At 39.3% G+C, this 19,857-nt stretch overlaps 1 protein-coding gene across 16 annotated transcripts in view; it reads left to right on the forward strand.

Annotated features, from left to right (window-relative positions):
• The window catches only part of LOC104911589, a 100,943-nt gene that overhangs the window by 27,622 nt on the left and 53,464 nt on the right, over window positions 1–19,857 (forward strand). For 8 of the 16 annotated variants that reach the window (XR_004160205.1, XR_004160206.1, XR_004160191.1 and 5 more), the window contains exons 2-5: window positions 3,808–3,936; window positions 4,205–5,004; window positions 8,015–8,225; window positions 17,253–17,408. The gene's annotated coding sequence lies outside the window, so the exon portion shown is untranslated. The remainder of the gene's footprint in view (window positions 1–3,807; window positions 3,937–4,204; window positions 5,005–8,014; window positions 8,226–17,252; window positions 17,409–19,857) is intronic. The other 8 variants (XR_004160197.1, XR_004160199.1, XR_004160200.1 and 5 more) reach the window with 5 other exon arrangements.

Genomic DNA, 19,857 nt, shown 5'->3' on the forward strand with positions numbered 1-19,857 from the left:
GCGATTTTGCTGGTACCACTGATAGAGAGTTCATTCATACTTCCAAATATGCATGCACACATACATGTATGTTCAGGTCTAAAAATACAGGGTTTGAATAAATATAGAAATGATGGCTCCGATTCTTTCCATAAAATTACCTGAGCTGCAAAGCTCTGCACATAGATTCATTCAGCATCGCCCTAGCAATATGCAACAGCATGCACATGAATTAAAAGTTTTAGTTTTAAAAGAAAAAAAAAAGCTGGTTTAAAGTTTTACCTCTCTAGTCCTCACTCTGAGAAGGAGACTGCTGTATTGTGCATTAAGAACTGCTGAAGTTCCTCTTTGTGGTACTTATAATGCGAAGCTTTATACTGTACTTCTCGTGTGTACACTCACATATAGTGTCTGTCAAAAGTAAGTGGGCCGGATCAGTGTGCTGGATTGGTTAATCCTGTTACATCAGCAATTGACTGTTTTTCCTGTATGAGACATACTTCTGGTAATTATCTAATGGAAACTCCTAATTGTCTAGCATGACAAAATATCGTGGATTCAACTTGTAGTGGTGATCTCTGTATCCATTTAAAGAATAGAACTTAAAATCAGACTGAATGCAAACACTATGAGTCAGGAAGACACTCTCCAACTTGTTTTATTGCATAGCTAGATATAGATATTATTAGATGTAGATAACACTGGTTTAGTTCAAATGCAGTTTTTGCCAGATATTTAATTACTAGTTAGCAAATTGTTTTAGTCTGCTATCGTGCTAAGGATATACCAGATAATCTATCTGCAAATTTGGATTATTTTCAAATTCAGGAAAATGCATCTGGTTAAGAATCCTTTTGCAGAGGATATAATTTTTAGTTCACTCTTTGTACAAATATGTCCTTCTGTTAACTTAGGCATACTTTTAAAGTTCTTCAAAAATGAATCATATTGCTCATGTCCAAGTCTCATGGCTTCTTGACGTGCAGATTACATCACTATTAAAAACTATTTAGACACCTAAAAATAAGCTGCTATGAATTACAGGTGAAATAAAATCAACTTTCAATTTTCATTTCAGTTTACATTAGTGAAACTCAGAAATTACTGTATGCCAATTAGGCAGTACAAAATTAATAGATATACATAAGGCCAAAAGTAAATTGAAAATCAATCTCCTTTCTTAAACACACATAATAACTGGTTTTATGTGGTACCGTTTATGACAAATGGCATGATCATGCAGTCTTTACTCATTCAAAACACCCACTGATTACCAGAAAATCCCCATCCTTCAGATTTTTTTTTTTTTTTTTGGCCTTGAATTCGTACTTACAATTGTATTTTTATGTCCTGTTGGTAATGTAAATTTAATCTGTCTCAGAATATGACTGCTGCGGATCAGGCAAGAAAGACTGAAAATGTTCAACTCCCTGATACCAGGGAGTACTCAGAGCAGCACTGATTCCAACCGAAGTATGTGCTCTATTCACACAACAGCTTTAGTAGAATGAGCAAAAAATCGGGAGTTAATGGGAAACATATGACCAGATAGGTTGTTTTGTTTCCCAGTTTTAACATGCATATAATAAGTTTTCAGGCTGTAACGTGCTGCGGATTGAAGCCTCTCGAAACAGGTTTCATCCGTTTTTCTGCAGCCTGACACTGAGGGTTCCAGTTGTTGCAAAGAACATTTTATTTTTATTTTTCCTCCTTGAAGGACGGCGAGAGAGACACGCTTGAAGAAACAAATCGTTTCTTCAAGCATGCACGTACCTACTTCTGTGCAGGACAGTCACTTTTGTGGGGATCCTAAACCCAAGCTTTGACAGAGGGCTGAGAACTGTGTTTTTCTCAGGACCAAACTGAATGTGGTTCTAACCGGCGTCCTCAGCCCCTCTGAAATTAGTTACATACTGGTGGCACAGTGACTGCTGTCATTTGGCAGCAGACAGGCGCTCAGCAAGAGATCTTGTACTGCCTTGGTTTTATAGAGAGTGGAAAATGTGCCCCACGAGTACCGGAGCTCTGTACCCAAGCATCGGGCTGGGGGCTGCGGAGGGCTGGGGTCCGGGAGGGTGTGTGGTCTGTGGCAGAACCAGAGGGCTACGACGCAGAGCACAGCAACCGTGCGCGTGATTTATAGCCAGGATAATTTCTGAGAGGAGATTAGGAGAAGTGAAAAGCATTATTCATTTCAGAGCATGCTCCTTGTTGCCTCGGGGAATTCGTGTATAGCTTTACCAAAGGCCTAATGAAAGCTTTACTCAGTGACTAATTTTTTTTTCACACCTATTTCTCTCTTTATAAATATTTTTCTCCCCACCCCTCCACTTCTTCTCATTTTGTTGAACACAGCAACACCTGCTGGCAGCGGTCCGGGAGTACTGCTGGAAAGGCCCACTGATCTGGCTCTTCAGACCAGCTGCCATTAAGCACTGCCAAGCCATATTAATGAGCTGCCTCTATTTTTACCCCTTCCTGCCAGAAAGGGCAATTGCTCTTGGGAAAGACTTTAGCTGTTTTGTTGTTTTTTTTTCTTTCTTTCTTTCTTTCTTTTTCTTTCTTTCTTTCTTTTCTTTTTTTTTTTCCCTGCCTTATTTTTTTTTCTAGCAGACTCAGAATCCAGATAATCACTGTTCATTTAGTGAAGTTGGGATTTCTAATGTCAGTTCTGATGCCACCAGTTGAGACCACATACAACATCAGAGTGATACCAAGCCTATCTAGCTGGCTTGTAGGCATGCTTCTGTTCCTTGCTGAATCAGAAATAACCGAAGGAGTGGGACAGAGAGAAAGGTTAGCTAGCAGCAACCTGCTTCTTATTTCCTAATTGTGGATTTTATCCTACATACCATTAAAAAGGATGGCCCAGTGCCACTTCATTATTCACCTAGTGGAGGTTGTGTGATTTACTGGCTATTTTGGAATTCCAAATTGCACACAATAGCATTTGTGTGCCTCCATTCCTGCTTTGAAGAGCAGTCACTAGAAAACACTTTGGCACAGATTTCGGTGCAAATCAGCTGGAATTTCACTCTGGTGTACCTTATTTTACTGTAATAGCAACAAAAGATGTGCCAGAAACTTATATTTAGAAGTTTTATGTTTCCACTTTTATGTAAAGGACCAATTAAGCCTTGTCTTTTTGCTGCAAACTCTAATACTTATGTGCTGTTTGGAGGGGCCAGCGTTTTCAATCATAATTAGTGAGCTGGTCAAAAAATAAAGTTCATTTGAGGATAAGAACTCAATCTAGAGGGTGGGGTAAATAATAGCTTTCAACTTCTTGCCTTTTTTTTTATACTAATGGATGACACTTTTCTCAGGGGGGCAGAATAAGTAAAAATGTTCTGATTGAAGTGATTCTTGTACAGAGTCGGTCTGGCTGACAAAAGCAAGTATGTTTTCTTTCTGTCTGAACTATACCTACATCTTCTGCTACGCAATTCACTGATCTTTCTTTCCAATCCCTGAACAGTGAGTTGTTTCTTTAAAAGGGATATTTTATGTCAGTGTTATTTTAGCATGTGTGGCCATTTCACACTTAAAAAACAAAAAGCAGGAGACACGAGTACATACACCAGATGAAGATATTGGTATGAGATGATATGATACAAATTGTGTGTTCTGTGACCAGTGCTTGTTTAAAGCATTTCACGTGGGGTAAAATCTATGCACAAAGAGGATTTTCTCGAATATACAGAGAGAATGGAGTTAAACTACAACTAAACGAAACAAAGTGGTTCATAAAACCTCGTGTCCTGCCTTGGTGGCTTGATAGGCAGATTTTGGTCACATTACTGAAACAGTCTTTTTTTCCTTGAGAAGCAGCTCTATAATGTGTCTTGAGTGATACTGTCTTCAAAGATATTTCCAGAAGATGTGATTGGAGTCACGTCAGTGATTTAAATCACACAGGGAGGAAGCCCCAGACTACCGATCCCGTTTGGTTTCAAGGTGGGTGAAAAATCTATGGCTAAAGTTGAAGCAACATTTAACATTTATAGGTAAGTTAAAGCTAATAATGAGAAGAAGATTGCACTAAATTAAGTTGCACAATGAATAATACATCACAATCATTCCTAATAACAATTGTTCTTAGACCAGTGGAGTTTTGTCAAGAATAATGGATGCCTATTTCTCTTACAAGTTCTGAATTCTCTGTTCTGTATTCTTTTTACTGCAGCTAATCACAGCATATTGAATGCAAACTCTTATCTTTCAGCTTTTAGAGCCAATTCTTGATGCCGCTGAAGTTAACACTGTCTATGGGACCAGAAGTCAGCTGAATTGAACTTTGACTTTGAAGATTAATATTAACCATTGAGAGACGGAAAGAGAGACTAGAAATCAAGGCTTAGACAAAACCTGTTCAGTTGATGTGCTTCTTAAAGTAATATTGCCTGTGGGTTTCAGAAAAACCTGCAACTCTTTATATAAAAGCAGGGCTGAATGCTTAGTTAATGTAAATTGGAGTAGCCCTCCTCAGAGGGCTCTGTCTCTTCAGAGACAGAAAATCTGAAGTCTTTTTTTTTATTTAACTTCCACGTATTAATGTGTCTTTTTTTGGCTTGTTCTTTAAAACATAGATCCCAATGGTTGTATTGCAAGAAAGGTATGATTTCATCTCACTTTAGCTCCCTATACGACAGGGATGCATTTTTTACTGTTTTGTGTGCTTCTAAATCTGCAGATGAGTGGGAGAGAATTGAATGAAGCTCGTGAGCTGGCCATTTGCTTTGAGTTGAACTCAACAAGAGATTACTCTTGGCAAATCTTCCAAAGTAGTCATCATGCACAGGCCATTGGGAAAAGTCGTAGCATCCCACACTGATGGATACTGATGGATGTTCCCTCTTCGTGAGAGTGACAGGTAGAGAACTGGCATAAGCAAAACACTGAGGACACCAATACATGCCTTGAAGAGGACATGCTGATCTTGTGCATCACTGCAGCTTTTCCCATTGTGAATCCCCAGTAGAACAAATCACCACGGAAAAGTCAACATATCCAGAAGTGAAAATGGTAAGGGGAAGCCTGACTGCTTACAGCTTTTCTGAGCAAAGCATTAGATGGGGTCCTAGGAAGTCTGGATTTTCTAGCTCTGCTCTTGATTGCTGCGCCCTTAGGACAAGTCCATAACTTCCCCATCTGCAAAAAGGAAACAAAATGACGGAGAGTACTGAGATGAGTGGATCAGAAATAGCAAAAAAAATCATTGCAGTTGTTTGGTTTTTCAAAGCAGGGTGTGGATAAGTGCAAAAGCTCAGCTGATGTCAAGTGAAGTGCAGTCAGTGCTCCCAAGTGTGTTTTGCACTTCCTTGGTACCTTTGGAAGTATCCACCCGTGCTGCTTTCTCAGGTAGCAGTGACCTTCTAAGGGAGGCAGTTTCAAGCCCTGTGAGCCTGCTACAGCTCTCACAGAGCAAGAACCCACAAATACCCGTCTATTTATTGAGAATCTCAATTTGCCATTAACCACCAAATTCAGAAGCTCCCTAACTTGAAATGATGTTTGGCTAAAGCACATAATATGCAGTGAGCAATGCTGTGCTGTATCCTTACTACCAGCACCAGATTCAATTTTGATAATTCAAGATCACTTTCAGACTTGCGTCCAGCACAGGCACGTAACCTCTGAGGGATGGGGTTCAGTCATTATTTTCATTAGAAATTAGGAAATTTCTGAGAGTGTTTCACATATGCCAAGTGAGAGGAATAAAATAAACACACATCGCTTGGTAATGTAATTAAGTTGCCCCCCTTCCCTATAAGTACACGTACCTTTTACATGTCAGAATTTCCACATTAAGATGAAAATCTAAGTTCTGAGAACTTATTTCAGATTTTTCCCCATATCTAGCAGTAGATTTGCCTTGGTAGCACTAAGGCTAATCCTTTGGAGTGGATGCAGTGTCCCCAGATCTGGACTTAATTCCTTAATGCACTTCCACTAACTCTTCTCATGTGATTTCATGTTTTGTAGTTGAAGCACTATGCTTGTATTTCAGTGCAGGTGGGAGGGATAGCATCTAACTCAGTACCTGCTTGCCCAGTGTCCTTGTCTACAGACTACAGTGTGCACACAAAACATGGGGCAAGCATGTTTACCACAAATTGTACCTGCCAAGCTCAGAGATCTCTTACAAGTGCTTTTAAAATGGGCTTTAAAATCATCCTGTAATCACTGGGAGAACAGCAGGCTGATATGCAGCAGTGATGGCCAGTTGCCTAGAATATCAGTTCCTCTTCAATAACTTTCGTATGCCAACGATGAACTTATAAACAGTTATTTTCTTTATTCATTGTCTGCTTATTGGTGTCATGCCCTCGTGATGACTCCTGCTAAAAGGGGTGACATAAGGTAGCCCAGAATAAAGTTTTTGTGTGCAAACAGGGCTCATCTGTGTGTCCATGCACACATTTTTTAATTGCTCCTTTGAAGCTGTCCATTCAGAGGCGGTAACCAAGCATCTAGGAAGTATAAAAACAACAAAGAAGTGTTCAGATATTTCTCATGAAGCAGATTTTTTAGTTAGTTCTCATTCTTTTTTCTTCCCGCTTAAACTGAATTTAGCTCCTCTGATCAGAGCCAAATTGACAGCTTTGAATACTAAAGTAATCTGCGTGCTCACGGGAGAATTACAGCAGGGAGAGCCACAGGACAGCCTTCCTCACCCACTCGCAGAAGCTGGTTCATCCCCACGGTCCAGCAAGCTAATGTGACACTCAGCAGAGCTGCCTGATGCTGTGACTTGTTCTGAGTGGGGACTGATCTGAAAGAAAAGAATCCTTTCATACCAGTCAGCACACAGACTGTAAGTGACGCTCAGGGCAGTACTGCTGAGAGGTATCTGCACCTTAGTTCTCCAAAATTATTGATGTAATGATCAGTGGAAGTCCGAAAAGCCAACAAAATGTGTAATTTTGTCAGGAGGGGTGTAGAGAGTAAGACAGAAGGCATTATTTTGCATTGGTACATACAGCCTTGGTGCACCTCTGACATGGATGTTGTGTGCAGTTCTGCTTTCTCCATCAAGAAGAACATAGTGGAGTTAGAGAAGAGACATTAAAATGATAGTGGGCGTGGAGCAGCTGCCTAATTAAAAAGAGTAAAAGGCAGAAAGTCTTCAGCTTGGAGAGAAGGCTGAGGAAGGCATGCTTGGGATTTAGAAAGTCATGAAGATGGCAGATAAGGTGAATGTAGAACTGTTATCCACCAAACCCTGCAGTGCTAGAACCAGGGGGAACTCGTTGAAACTAGTAGGAAAAGATTTAAAACAGATACAGTGCTTACACAATGGAGACTGAACTTCTGGGATTTGTTGCCACAGGAGGCTGTGGGGCAGACAGTATCAGCAGACTCAAAAAGGTCCATAAATAACTACCAGAGGGAATAGGCAGGGACGTATCCTTTAACATCCTTAATACAACAATTGCAGATGCTGGGGAGTTTGAAGAGAAAGACCCACAGAAAGTGGCCAGGCTCACATTCTCTCTGCACAGAGCATTTGTTGTTGGCGTGAGAAAAAGAGGGTTAGATGGACTACTGGCAGGACCATGCAAGAAGCTTCCTCATGTGGGACTGAGGCTCCTGTCTTCATGCCATGGAGAAGAGAAGAATGCTCCTGAAGGTGATTCAGAGCAGAACCTACCTTTTCCTGCCCTGAATCATCTGTTAGAAAAGCCTATCTCTCACCATCAATTTCACAGGAAATCTATCCTAGACAAAAGTTAGTCCTGTGAATAACCATCTTAGTCACAACTGACACAGGTTGGATTTGAACTGCTAATCTGGAACTGAAAAAAGTGTCATATACCAAACACCAGTTGTTCCACACACCCCCACCTCTGGTCAGTTCGTTGAGGGTTTTTAAGAGGAAAAAAAAGTATTAGAGTTCAGTACTGTTAGAAAGATTATTGGTTGACTATGATCACATGCAATTGGAAGCATTTCCTCAGCCAGTGATGCTGAAACAGTACGTCAAACTCTGGTTAAGATGAAAAGTTAAAAAAACATCTTTTGTATATGTTAGACTGCTTTCTCATAGTCTCAAAGCTGAATCACTGGGAAAGACTGCTTCTGCCGTCTAGCTGTGAAGCTGTTCTGAATTGCCCAGGTATGGCTGGATGTCTCAATGTTTGTGGGAAGCCTGCTGCATGTCACCATCTGGAAACAGAAACAGGACGAGAGACTGGAATTGCAGTAGGACATCTGAATCAGAAAAGGGAGATGAAAGTCAGGAGGTGAGTATTCCCCACAAAGCTACCTCAGTAGCTTCCTTTGGCCACTCCATCTCATAGAAATGAAATACCTGCTTGTATGACGGTTTGGTATCTCATTACAAAATATCCACGCAGAATAAGCTGTATTTCATTACAAAATATCCACATAGAATAAGCTGCTTCAGCAAGCAAATACAGACATTTTTATATCTCTGGAGTTGGAGATGCTGGGAGAGACTTTTAGTCATCAGCTGAAAATCTGATAGCTCCAGGAAAAGGAAAGTTCCAAAGCATATTCTGGGATTCAAAAATGGACTAAAATACAGTAATAACTGCACAAAATTTAAACTTGTCTTTTAAAGTGTGTTTGAACTTTAAAGTATCAGAGTCTCTGGTAGCATGAATTCCTGGTACTCAGATAGTACGTGATAGGCAAAAATCTTTGCAGAAATCTACTGATTAATCTCCGGTATAGGTAAGCGTCGAAACTGGTATTTGTTGTCTTTCTCTTTTAACTTGGAAGATACAAAGTAGAAATTTGCTCATAGCACTTGGTTTGCTGCCCAGGGCTTCCAAAGAAATCCATGGTCAGAAGGATGGAAATGGGAACCTGCCATTGTTTCCAAGCTTTTCTTCCTGCTGGCTAAAATATGTTGCTACCTACTTAGGAACTGAAAAACCACTCCATGCTGTGCAAAACCTCCAACAGAAAATGTTTAGAATATGGTTAACTGTTTTATGATAGAACATTTCTGGAGCCTGGAGAAGCCTCCGAGGTAACCTGACAGCAGCTTTCAGAATCTAAAGAGGGGCTACAAGAAAGAAGGGGACAGGCGATATAGCAGAGTCTGTGGCGACAGGACAAGGGGAAACAGTTTCAAACTAACAGAGAGGAGATTTAAGTTGGATATAAGGAAGAAGTTTTTATAATAAGAGTGGTGAGGCATTGGCACTGGTTGCCCAGAGAGGTGGTACATGCTCCATCTCTGGAGATGCTCAAGGTCAGGATGGAGGTGGCTCAGAGCACCTGTCTGAGCTGTAGGTGTTCCTGTCCATTGCAGGGGAGTTGGACTAGATGGTCTTTAAGGGTCCCTTCCAACTCAAACAGTTCTACGATTCTATGATTTCAATATCTATATGCTTTGCATCTCAGTTTCTGGCTGAGCCTGCACATATTACTATTGGGACCATTATTCACTGTTTAGTTTAGAAAATTCCTTTTGTTTCTCTCACAAGATGTCTATGTGAAAATGAGAAGCACGGTGTTATTAGTGTTTGGACAAATAAATTGTTGGCTTGCACACTCCATCTTTTGTTTATTTCTTTTTGTTGTTCAGAAAGGGCATTTGAATAGGATCAGCTCAGGAAGGTTTTAGCAATATGTTGTCCAACCTCTAGCCCCTGTTTGGAACTGTTTTCTCAGTGCATGCAACACTGAAGTTGAAAGCAGTGTCATATGCCTTTTATATTGTCAGTGCAAACGCTGTTCACCTCATGTGAAAAAGTTAACATGATAGAAAGAGTCCAAAGTATCTGACCTTCTCTGAGAGTACCTCACAGTTACATTCAGGGCTGCACAATGCGAGTGCTGTTACTTTACAGGGGTAAGAATTCAATTTACACTGGCAGTGCTTTCACAAGAGTATTTCAGTTCAGTTAGTAAATATTTCCAGGTGGCCAGGTCTAATTTTAGGGAGGGCAAATTTACAAAGGCTAAGTGGCAGGCAGGGTTTCTATAAGTTTCTATCAGTTTAGAGAAAGAAAATGTAATTATACACAGAATTCTTCACAAGATTAACTTGATGCTCAGCATTCTACATTTCATGTCTAAACTTTTTTATGCTGTTGCTGTTAAAATCCATGCTTCAAGGACATACAAGTTCCTCTTATAATGACGTCCTGGAATTAGTAATGAAAAAAAAGTTGTTACATGTCAGCAGACAAGGCAGAAAATGGAGACTATGCATATAGATTTATGTTGGAAAGGCAGAGGGGTAGTTTTTGACTGGTTTTCAGTTTGCTTGTGAGAACAGAGAAAGTTAAGAGCTTGCTGCAGGCCAGCCAAAAAGTCTTTCACCTGTAAAATGAAGCAGAAAAGCAAAATGGTGGTTGTCATTGCAAAGCTCCACCAGAAGCCTCCTTTCAGTTCCAAGGGCTCTTTGTGCCCTGGGATGCTGTTAGCCCCTTGTTAGTCATTGCTAGCAAAAAAACTCAACGACACACAACTAAGTTTGGTCAGTTTGCTCAGCTGCTGTTGATGTCACTCCTTGCCCACTAAGAGTAAGTTACTGTAATAATCCTCCCTGTTTATTAATCATAGCTCTGGAGAAAGCAAAAGTTGGCTGACATCACTTCTCAAGAGGACTGGCTAACTCATGCTCAGCTTTAGTCAGCTTTGCTATAGCATCTCTTGCATGTCATATGAAAATAATTACCACCTCACACTTTCCATCTGTCTGACCAATCATCCTCTTTTTTCCTCTTTATGAGGTTACAGACCTTTGCCTATTTCAAACACCTGCTGAAGGTGTAATCTCTTTAGAGATGAAGGAGAACTTTTTTAACTGGAAGCAGGGACATTCCAGGAGATCCTCATGGTATGACGCCACTTGCCATATAAAACAGTAGTGACATATATTATAGTGAAAACATCATCTTCCAAAGTGTCTTAAAATGCTTCAGGCATAGGCCATCATAGTCTGAATTCAGAGCATTCATTACACTAGGCAATTTGTGCTCTACTTTTGCTTTGAATAGCATAAAATGTTTGCCTGTCTGTCCACGTATCTTTATAAGAAGGCTGATAAGCCAAATTTCAAGGGTAATTTCTTCATTGTTGATTTTCTGAAGGATATTTAATTAGGGATTTGCTAAGAAGGCAATGTCTTTCTGTCTTGCTGACCTTGCTGTACACCACCCAACATCGAGGAAGAGATAGAGTCTACCCTTGGCTTTTAACTACATATTTCAGTGGCCAGGAGGCCAAAATATACCTTCCCACCTCAAAAGAAGTTAAGCAGGGAGAAGTTCTTAGCCAGAAAGGGAGAGTTATTTCACTACTGCAAGTGACTCTTTCTCACTGGGGAAGGAAATAGAGATAAGACACTGAGTTAAACAACTGTCATCTGTTATGGGTCAGGGAAAAAGGCAAAAAGGGACAGTCATTTTTATCTCAAGTCACTTGTCTCTCTTGACCTTTTCAGTGTTTCAGCTTATGTGAAATAACTATGGTGACGGTCTGTTTTGCTTTCCAAGCACTGGAAATTTCTTAAGGAAAGCATCACAACATGATATAATTGCCGAAGAATAGATTTAACCTTAGATTGTACAGTTTTATCTCTTATGTGATAAAAGATGCAGAATTTCAGTCACTGATGCCTGTGTTCCCATCTTTCCAATGAGACTTCTACAAATATGTCCACTCATTTACAAGGATCCTAAAGACCAGGTTCAATAGCATAATGAAGTTCCTAAATTCTCAGCAGAATTATTTGTTGAATCTGATTAAAAGAAATGGAAAATCAGGCTTTTTTCTTAGTAAATTACTTGGCCTTTATTTGTATTTACCAAATGCATCTTAGGCCCAGATTAAATTGAGCTAATGTCAGCTTCCAGGCACTGTATGTTTTCATGGATTTGTCTTCTTAATAGAGGTGTCATTACTGTCTGATACCTATTCTTCCTATAAGGATTGTGAAACAATCATTAGAATAGCATCTTAATATTCTCTTCGGAAGGTTAATAAGTTTGAGCTTCTTAAGATTACAGATTAAAGAATGTCAGTCTTGTATTTTTCCTGAAACTTTTCTGATTTCATGCTCTTGCTTCAAAAATGCTTCTTTTTTCTTTTTCTTTCTTTCTTTTTTCTTTTTTTTCTTTTTTCATGCGTGTGCATAGTGCCATAGATTGAGAAAACCCTGGTTTCTTACTGCTTTGCAGCACAGTATAAAAAGCTTTGCTCATTTCCTCTATTTACTGTAACCTCTTAATTTGTTCCACTGCAGTAAAATGCCACATCCTGCGAGTATGGCATGTATTCTTTGTTGAAAGGTGTACAGCATTGCTCTCCATAGTACTAAGACACCTGTTATGTGCTTTAACAGAACACAGAAGCTGTGGCAGCCTGTAGGATGGGTCACTTGTATGGATCATTGTCATCTGAGCACTCTGCCTAAGTGATCTGCTGATACTGCTATTTACTGTGGCACCAAACTTTCATTACTTCTAGCTGTGGCCAGTAGTGATTTCATTTTTACATTCCGTATTGCGTATCCAAATCACCATACTGAATAGCACTGAGCCTTCTGGAGATCAAGTGGAATTGAAATGAAGTGGCCTACTCTGTGCAATTCTTCGTGAATAGTTCTGTTTATCAACTGCTAGTTAGGTATAAACCCACTTAATGTCTCCTCTGTTGATTTTAGCACACTGATTTTGCATTCCAAATACTAATCAGCATTCCATGAAATCATGCAGATTGGTATTTCATAATGGTTTTGTGTGTGTTCCGTTGCTGTTTTTGCTTTTTAACTTAAGAAATCTGGAATTGGTTATTTTGCCTTGTGCAGTGTCAAAGTGTCCAATGTGCAATGACAATTTTCATCCCATGTACTTGTTTGAACCTGTACAAACCTTGCACGAATTAGGCAGATCTTTAAGAAGCAGACAGATTGCAATGAATCTAAGCTTTTCTTTCTTTTTCCCTAAGAAACTGAATTTTCTCTTTCTTTTAAAAATATTAAAAGCCAACACTAAGTGATAAATGAGCACCGGATCCAGGGAGTGAAACATGACTAAAGAACACCTATAAAATACAGCAATTTAGAGGAATGCACATTACTATAGATAAGGGCCACTTAATATCATGTCAAGCAGATCACACCTAATCTGCAGTCTGCTTAGGTTAACCACAAGCTGCCGTAGTGCTTAAATGTCAATCTTGTTCAAGGCTATCTGAATGATATTTAACATCAGGTTATTTGTCATATATATAGGAATTTGCCTAATATTCTAGTCCAGTTTGTCTTAAAATACGCATAAAATATTGAAGAAGGGGGAGTTGGTAAGCCTGCCCCAGTATTACCCTGCATCTTCCTCATGCTGGTAATAAAAGAACAGAGCAATAAGCAAAGAAACGTCATGCTGTAGTGTCTTGGTAGATGAGGCAGTATTGATTTGTTTCATTTAGCCACCTTGTATAATTACAGATTATCAAGACTGCCTTTTTAATTAAGATGCACCAGGCTAGTAACAGCAGCCATCAGTTTGTACGGTGTCTTGTTGAACATTCCATGGTCAGACATTTGTTATAAGAGTCCCCTTGCCCAGGGCCTTGTGTCTCCTGTTAGTTTCATCCTGTGACATCCATTTTTAGGATGAGGGAGCAGCCCTTGTGGAGCATCTTCGCCTGAGACCCTTCTTTGCAACACAGGTCAAGGGAGAGCTCCTCTGTATCTACCAGAAGTACTGGTGCTAAAGTGCAGACTGCCACTTTGGGTCCCCGGGATGAACCAGCTGTGCTCAGATACCCCACATTTCCATTCCAGTGGCTGCGTGCTCATTGCCTTTCAGTGTGGAGTGCTTCATACTGAGCAATAGATGGATGGCTCCTCTATCTGCTGAAGTTATTGTTTCAGTCCTCTCTCTTTCAGGGCATAGTTCTCTAACTCTGCCAAGCATGTTATCACTCCTGCTCAGCATCTTTGTTCTTGGATATTTCCTCTTAGTAAGATCTAAAGTTTCGTCTGATGACAGCTCAAACTGCTGGCAATAAAATATAATTTAAAAATAAAATAAAAATATTGCAGACATCATCTCTGGCCTTTGTAGATGCCTTTCAAATGATTTTTTTTAGTTTTTAGTTCCTTTTTCAGTCCTAACTACTCACAGGTCCCATTTTCACCCATCTTTTTATCATATTCTCTTGGAGTTCCTGAAGACTTTCAGTAAGACGTCTTTTCTCCAGCTTTTGTTGAGAAAGAAGCTTTTGTAAGAGAGAGAAGTTCTCCTCATTAGAGAAGATAAGATTTGGAAATAACAGAAGCTCCCCGTATTTTGTTCTGGGGCGTCACTGATCCTTAGAGTTCCTAGCAGTTTCTGTTGTAGCATCATAGCAAATGTTTTACTGCAACACAAACTGTCTTATCCTTCTTAGGGAAATGGTGTTAATATAAATGAAAGATATGTAGGCATTCTGGCACAGAGTACCTCCAATGAAACCCTGTGTGCTTTTTACCTGTTTTGTACCCAAATGCACGTATCTGTGTAATCTCACTTCTTCCTTTTTCAAAGTACTCCTGAGACCAGCCAGAAGCCCTTTTTTTTTTGGCCTGAATCACACTTGCTTCCATTATTCATGGCTGCCATATGCAAAAATTGCCAGTGATTCAGTGCTCTCACAGCCTGACAGATGTATTAGGCTGGTACCAGGTTTACTATTTAATGGGACAATTCTATAAAATCTTTGGCATGGCAGCTACCATATGATTTGAGCATGTTTAGCAATTTTAGTTTTGTTTTTATTTCATACACATCCATTCAATTTCCAAATTTTTCTTCGCACTCCCTCTATAACCTTTGTTTCTACACTTAACTGCTGTATCTTCACTGAAAACTGAGGCAACATATTCACTTCATTTGGGGGTTATTTCTCAAGTCTTATCCCACCCTTCTGCACAACAATAATTCTTGTTTTGTTACTTCTGTTGTACAAAGGATCTTTTGTTGTTTGTTTTCAGAGAAGTCAGGAAATTCACAGTCTGTGTGGCTCAATCTAACTTTTAACAATTTTCACTCTTCTTGACCTCTGAATTGCAGTTCTACTCGTGTATACTTAGTTCCTTCTATATAAATCAATCCCTTCAAAACCCTAGTTTTCTCCTGACATCCTTGTCCACCCAGTCAGACCTGGTGCCTCTTTCAGGTGTCTTTTCATATTTCATGGAATACAAGTCTGCAGTTACAGAAAAGTAAGTTGTGTGCATTGGAGTCCTCAGGTTTGACAGAAGATGTGTGGCATGAAAGCCTTTTTGTAGTTGTTGTTGTTTTTAATCCAAAGCTGCAAGAGAGTAAACAATCAAAGTGGAAGTTTAAAAAAAAAAAAAAGGATAAAATATACAGTTTTTGGCATTCTCTATCTATTTCAGCCAATTTTATTTTTTCTAAATGTTCATACCAGTATTATTTGTGAATGTCATTTGGAATGTGTCTTAAACCTCATTTCCAAATGACTGACACTTTCACCAGGGCAGAAACTGCCAGTATTTTTCCTGGCTTTGTTTTCCAGTACAGAAATTCAGCAAAACTGCCCAACTAATCTTCACTTTATACAAACAAACAAACAAGCAAAAAACAAGAAACAAAACCCACAAACTTGCCTATGATCAAATTTTTTTCATCCAAATAATTTCTCCTGAATTTTATTCCCTGGAGCTACATTATAATGCAGTATCACATTAAGGCAGTACCTTCTGTCACTTGGCTGTCCCTTTCACTTGACATAATGCAAGTTCGTTACACGCTGCAGTGTTCTGATTCTAAAAAACTTAATCATAGAAGCTAAGCTATAAGAAGTGTAGCAGTTTGGCTTCCGGCAGCCCCACCATTCTGCATTGTATCCTGCTAAAGTGATGTGGATGGCTCAGCATTAGATGAAAGGTAATGTGACATAAATGGAGGAGGCCAGAGAAAAATAGTTTCTTTCTCTTGCAAGACAGTATGCACCTGTATGTCAGCTGCTGAAAGGATTGATACTGAGATAGAGGTAATGTATTTGGATGAAAAGCAAGACCAAATTTCTAGCTAGTTGTAGTCATTAAGGTTCCCAGCTCAAAGACAATTTCTACAAATGATCATCTTCAGTCTTTCTGCTTTGACCAGTTCTAACTTAGCAGTTGTATTCCACTGAATTAACTTTCTATCATAGTTCTACCTGCATAGTCCTCTTCCCAAAGCCCTTCTGCACAGCAAAGGTGTGATGGTTAGAATTTGCCATCCTTCACTTCTGAGCTAAAAGAATCCAACCAGTGTGAAAAAGATTGTGCAGTCAGTGATATGCATAAGAGCCTGTTTCACTTGTGCCTGTAGAAGACTCAAAACAATCTTAATAACTTTGAGTATGAGTTCTTAATGCCTAATTTTAGTGCATGGATTTTTAACAGTTGCTTAGTTTTTCTTTTTTTTTTTTTTACACCATGGGGGGGGAAAAAATATAAGTGCGATTCAAAGAGAAATTTAAAATGCATCCAATTTCCATGGAACATGCAATCAACACAGTACAGAAGTTCTTCCATATACAATCAAACGCCTTATTGGTTGTGAGCCTAGCACACTGTGCAATGTAAAGTCCTGCCAGACCTTCTCAATGGAAGCTGCAAGTGTCCTGAGAATAGTGGCTTAGCAAATGGAGTACTTATCTTTTTACTACTGTAAATAAAGTTTACCCCTAAATAAAATCAATTTATAGATTTTACTTCCTGTCAGACAGTAATTTATACCTTGAGAGCTAAGACTGATAACTCATAATTTACACCACTTGGCCATTTCTGATCAGGAAAGTCTTAAGCATGAAGTCACACAGAGGCTGAATTATCTCTGGCCTCACAAGAAGTAGCTCCACCAGATCATGGCTGCGACCATTACTAAACTGTTTTCTAAAAGCCTGTCAGTATTCAGAGCATATTGTTTGCTTGTTCTTGGGGGATTTAACCCTGCAATGTGCTGAGCACTTCTGATAGTTACTAAGCACCACCACTAAGCACCACTGAATTGTTCAATTTGGATTTTAATAGCTGTTTCTAAATCAGTAAAAATAAATTATTTAAATCTCATTCAGTGTAGATGTAATTAAAATGTACTTAGTATGAAAGACAGCTCATGCAGAAATTGTTGGCTCTTTCCTGTACTTTAAGGGAAAAAAGACATTGGGCTTAGGAGCTCTTATAAAAAGTCTAGTGAGGGCTTAACGTTTCTGTGCACTCCTTGAAATCAGAGATAACCAAATGATGAGATAAGTGGATAGCTCTTTTTTTCCTGTTGTTTTTCACTCAGTGAAGGCCTCCCGTTGCATATTCCTGTTGAAGATGATGAATAGCTCCTGTGGGATGCTGTAGGCTCCACTCAATGTATTTATGGAATACCTTCCATTTACAGAGGCCACATATTTCTTCGTCAGCCCATGAGGATCAAGGGAAACTGAAAGATGTGGTAAGCTCTTCTTTTTTTTTCACTTCTGCACAGTTGTTTTATATTCTGTTTTATGACTGCGGCTAACTGAAACCCCTCAGATTCAGCCTGGCCCTACTGCTAGAAGATAACAGCACCTCAAACCCTAAAGCCATCCAATAAAAAAGGTCCATTAGCCATTATTTTTCCTTTTTAGATTAAGCAGTCACACCGTACAAGGAAGACTTACTCGGAATGAATAGAAAGAAAGGCTATCTTTCAGACCAGTACAAAAAACTACACTATTTTTGATGCACTTTTTCATCTATAGCTTTATAACCTCAAATGATGCTTGTTTTCCTTACAAGGCCATTGGCAGTAGACCAGTGCACTGCAAAGACACCCCTAAATCTTTGTAGAACAGAATCAGACCATGAAAATTAGCCAGGAGTTGCACTTCTGTGTGGACATGTGTAGTTTTTTCAAATCTCCCCAAGGGCTGAAGAGCAGTGGCTGTATGCTGAAAGTCATCTACAGCTGGTGAGAAAGAGATGTAGGCTGGACATGCTAAACTGAAGGCACCTTTTCTTGCCCTGCCTTCACCTTCTCCACTGACCATACCACTGCCCCAGGTGGATGCTTATCACCAGAGGTCAAATGATCTATGGATCAGATGCTGTAGATCTTCATAGACTTTATGCCCACAGAAAGATATCTCTCTGAAAAGCATCACAAGACCAAACTACATAGCATTTGCTATTTGTAAAGTTAGAGGAGAAGGGGAAAAAGTTGTCTGTTCTTCACCCAGTAGGTATTCAGTAAACCATAGTAACACTGAAAATCAAGATACATTTCCTGTAAAAATGTTCTCAGCAGCTGTCATAACACTGCATTGTCCAGCAAAGGAGATGCACCGTGTGTCAAAATGTATTCACACGGAACAATTCCTAGAATGTTTTATATGTCTTCAGAGTAATCTGTAAACAGTTTGTCTCAGATGATGTAATTTAATAGTGGCATGCCCTTTTACAGGAGACGTATTCACAGAGGTCTGCATACATTGTAATAGAACTAGCTAACCAAGTGCACAGAAGTCACCAGTACTTACTACTGTTCTAGAACCTACTAAGGTTGCTCAGGTTAGAGTGTGGTACTACCAGTGGGGGAAAATGAAAATGAGATGAACATACACTTCCATCACGAACTCCACTCCAGCAAGTGAGTGGAAGGCGAATCTGGATCACACAGTCCAAGCTAAGTGGATTGCAAGGTTTGAGGTAATGAAGAAATCTCCCACCGTCACAATAATGGAAGGTGTTTTGGTTTTGATTTTGTCTTTGCCTTCTTACAGCAAAACTCACACTTTATCTCTTAAAATCATTCGACCCCCAAAATTATATTCTCCTGTTCTCAGAAGCTGATGGTGCTTGATGCTGTGTTCTTTTTATGGCACATTACAGTTCTGGATGTTCATTATTAATCATCATCTTTCTTAATTGTGTTACACGCGAACTGTTTTATGGCCCATGTCATGTGGAGAAGATGTTCTATGCACTGTTTGTGATTAAATGTCTAATTTATAGTAGCCCACAGTGCTGGGAACGGCTTACAGATGGTTCCAGATGGTCCTTTCCAGTTCTGTGTTCTTACATTTCTATTAGAGTTGATGGGTATCAGCAGCAAAAGGTAACTGACAATCTCTATAACATCTCTTCTGTCAATTAACAATGCTCTTTGACCTCCATTTCCTTTGAAAGAAAGGGACAAAATATGTTATTTGAAATCAAATGCAGAAATGAAGAGTAATAAACAAAGTCAAAAAGAAGTAGTAGGAGAAAGAAGAAAATTATTTTGTCATAGCCGGTTAGAAGTTTCTCATTATTGTATTTTTATCATTTTGCTTGGAATAGCAGTATTTTGTTCTGGATACCAGACCAAGAGCTCACCAAATGTTTTCAAACATAATCTAGGAACAATATCTTTTCTTCTCTCCGGTATTAATAGGTTTAAATTTCATTACCCCATGCATAGGAAAGTGCCAACATTTTCCAAGATTATACATACGTGCATCAATATCTGTCTTTATCAGTATCTATATCTAATTAATGACTTGCATATGAAACATTCCATATCTTGCAAAACAGACACGACATTTTTGTTGCTGCATAAATACTCCACGTTGATGCTCTTACGTGCTTTATGTACCACATGCGTGTGCTCTGACGCAGAGAAATGAAGTAACCTGGTAGGAGGAAGCTTCAGACCAAAGGGGCTCACTGAAATGCAGAAGTGAGAGAACACCAGATCTGCTCCAGGAAAGATTCCAGACCTTCTCTGCAAAAATTAACTCATGAATAATTACAACATTAATTGATTATGCTGAATGTACATTTTGTCCACATTGGACAGACACACAAAAAATATCCTGGTTAATAAGGCTAAGGTGATACTGAAGAGTTCATTTTCCACATAGTGCATAGCACTGAGTTTC

The sequence above is a fragment of the Meleagris gallopavo genome, chromosome 6, assembly GCF_000146605.3.
Source record: "Meleagris gallopavo isolate NT-WF06-2002-E0010 breed Aviagen turkey brand Nicholas breeding stock chromosome 6, Turkey_5.1, whole genome shotgun sequence".
In the NCBI taxonomy this organism is placed as follows: domain Eukaryota; kingdom Metazoa; phylum Chordata; class Aves; order Galliformes; family Phasianidae; genus Meleagris; species Meleagris gallopavo.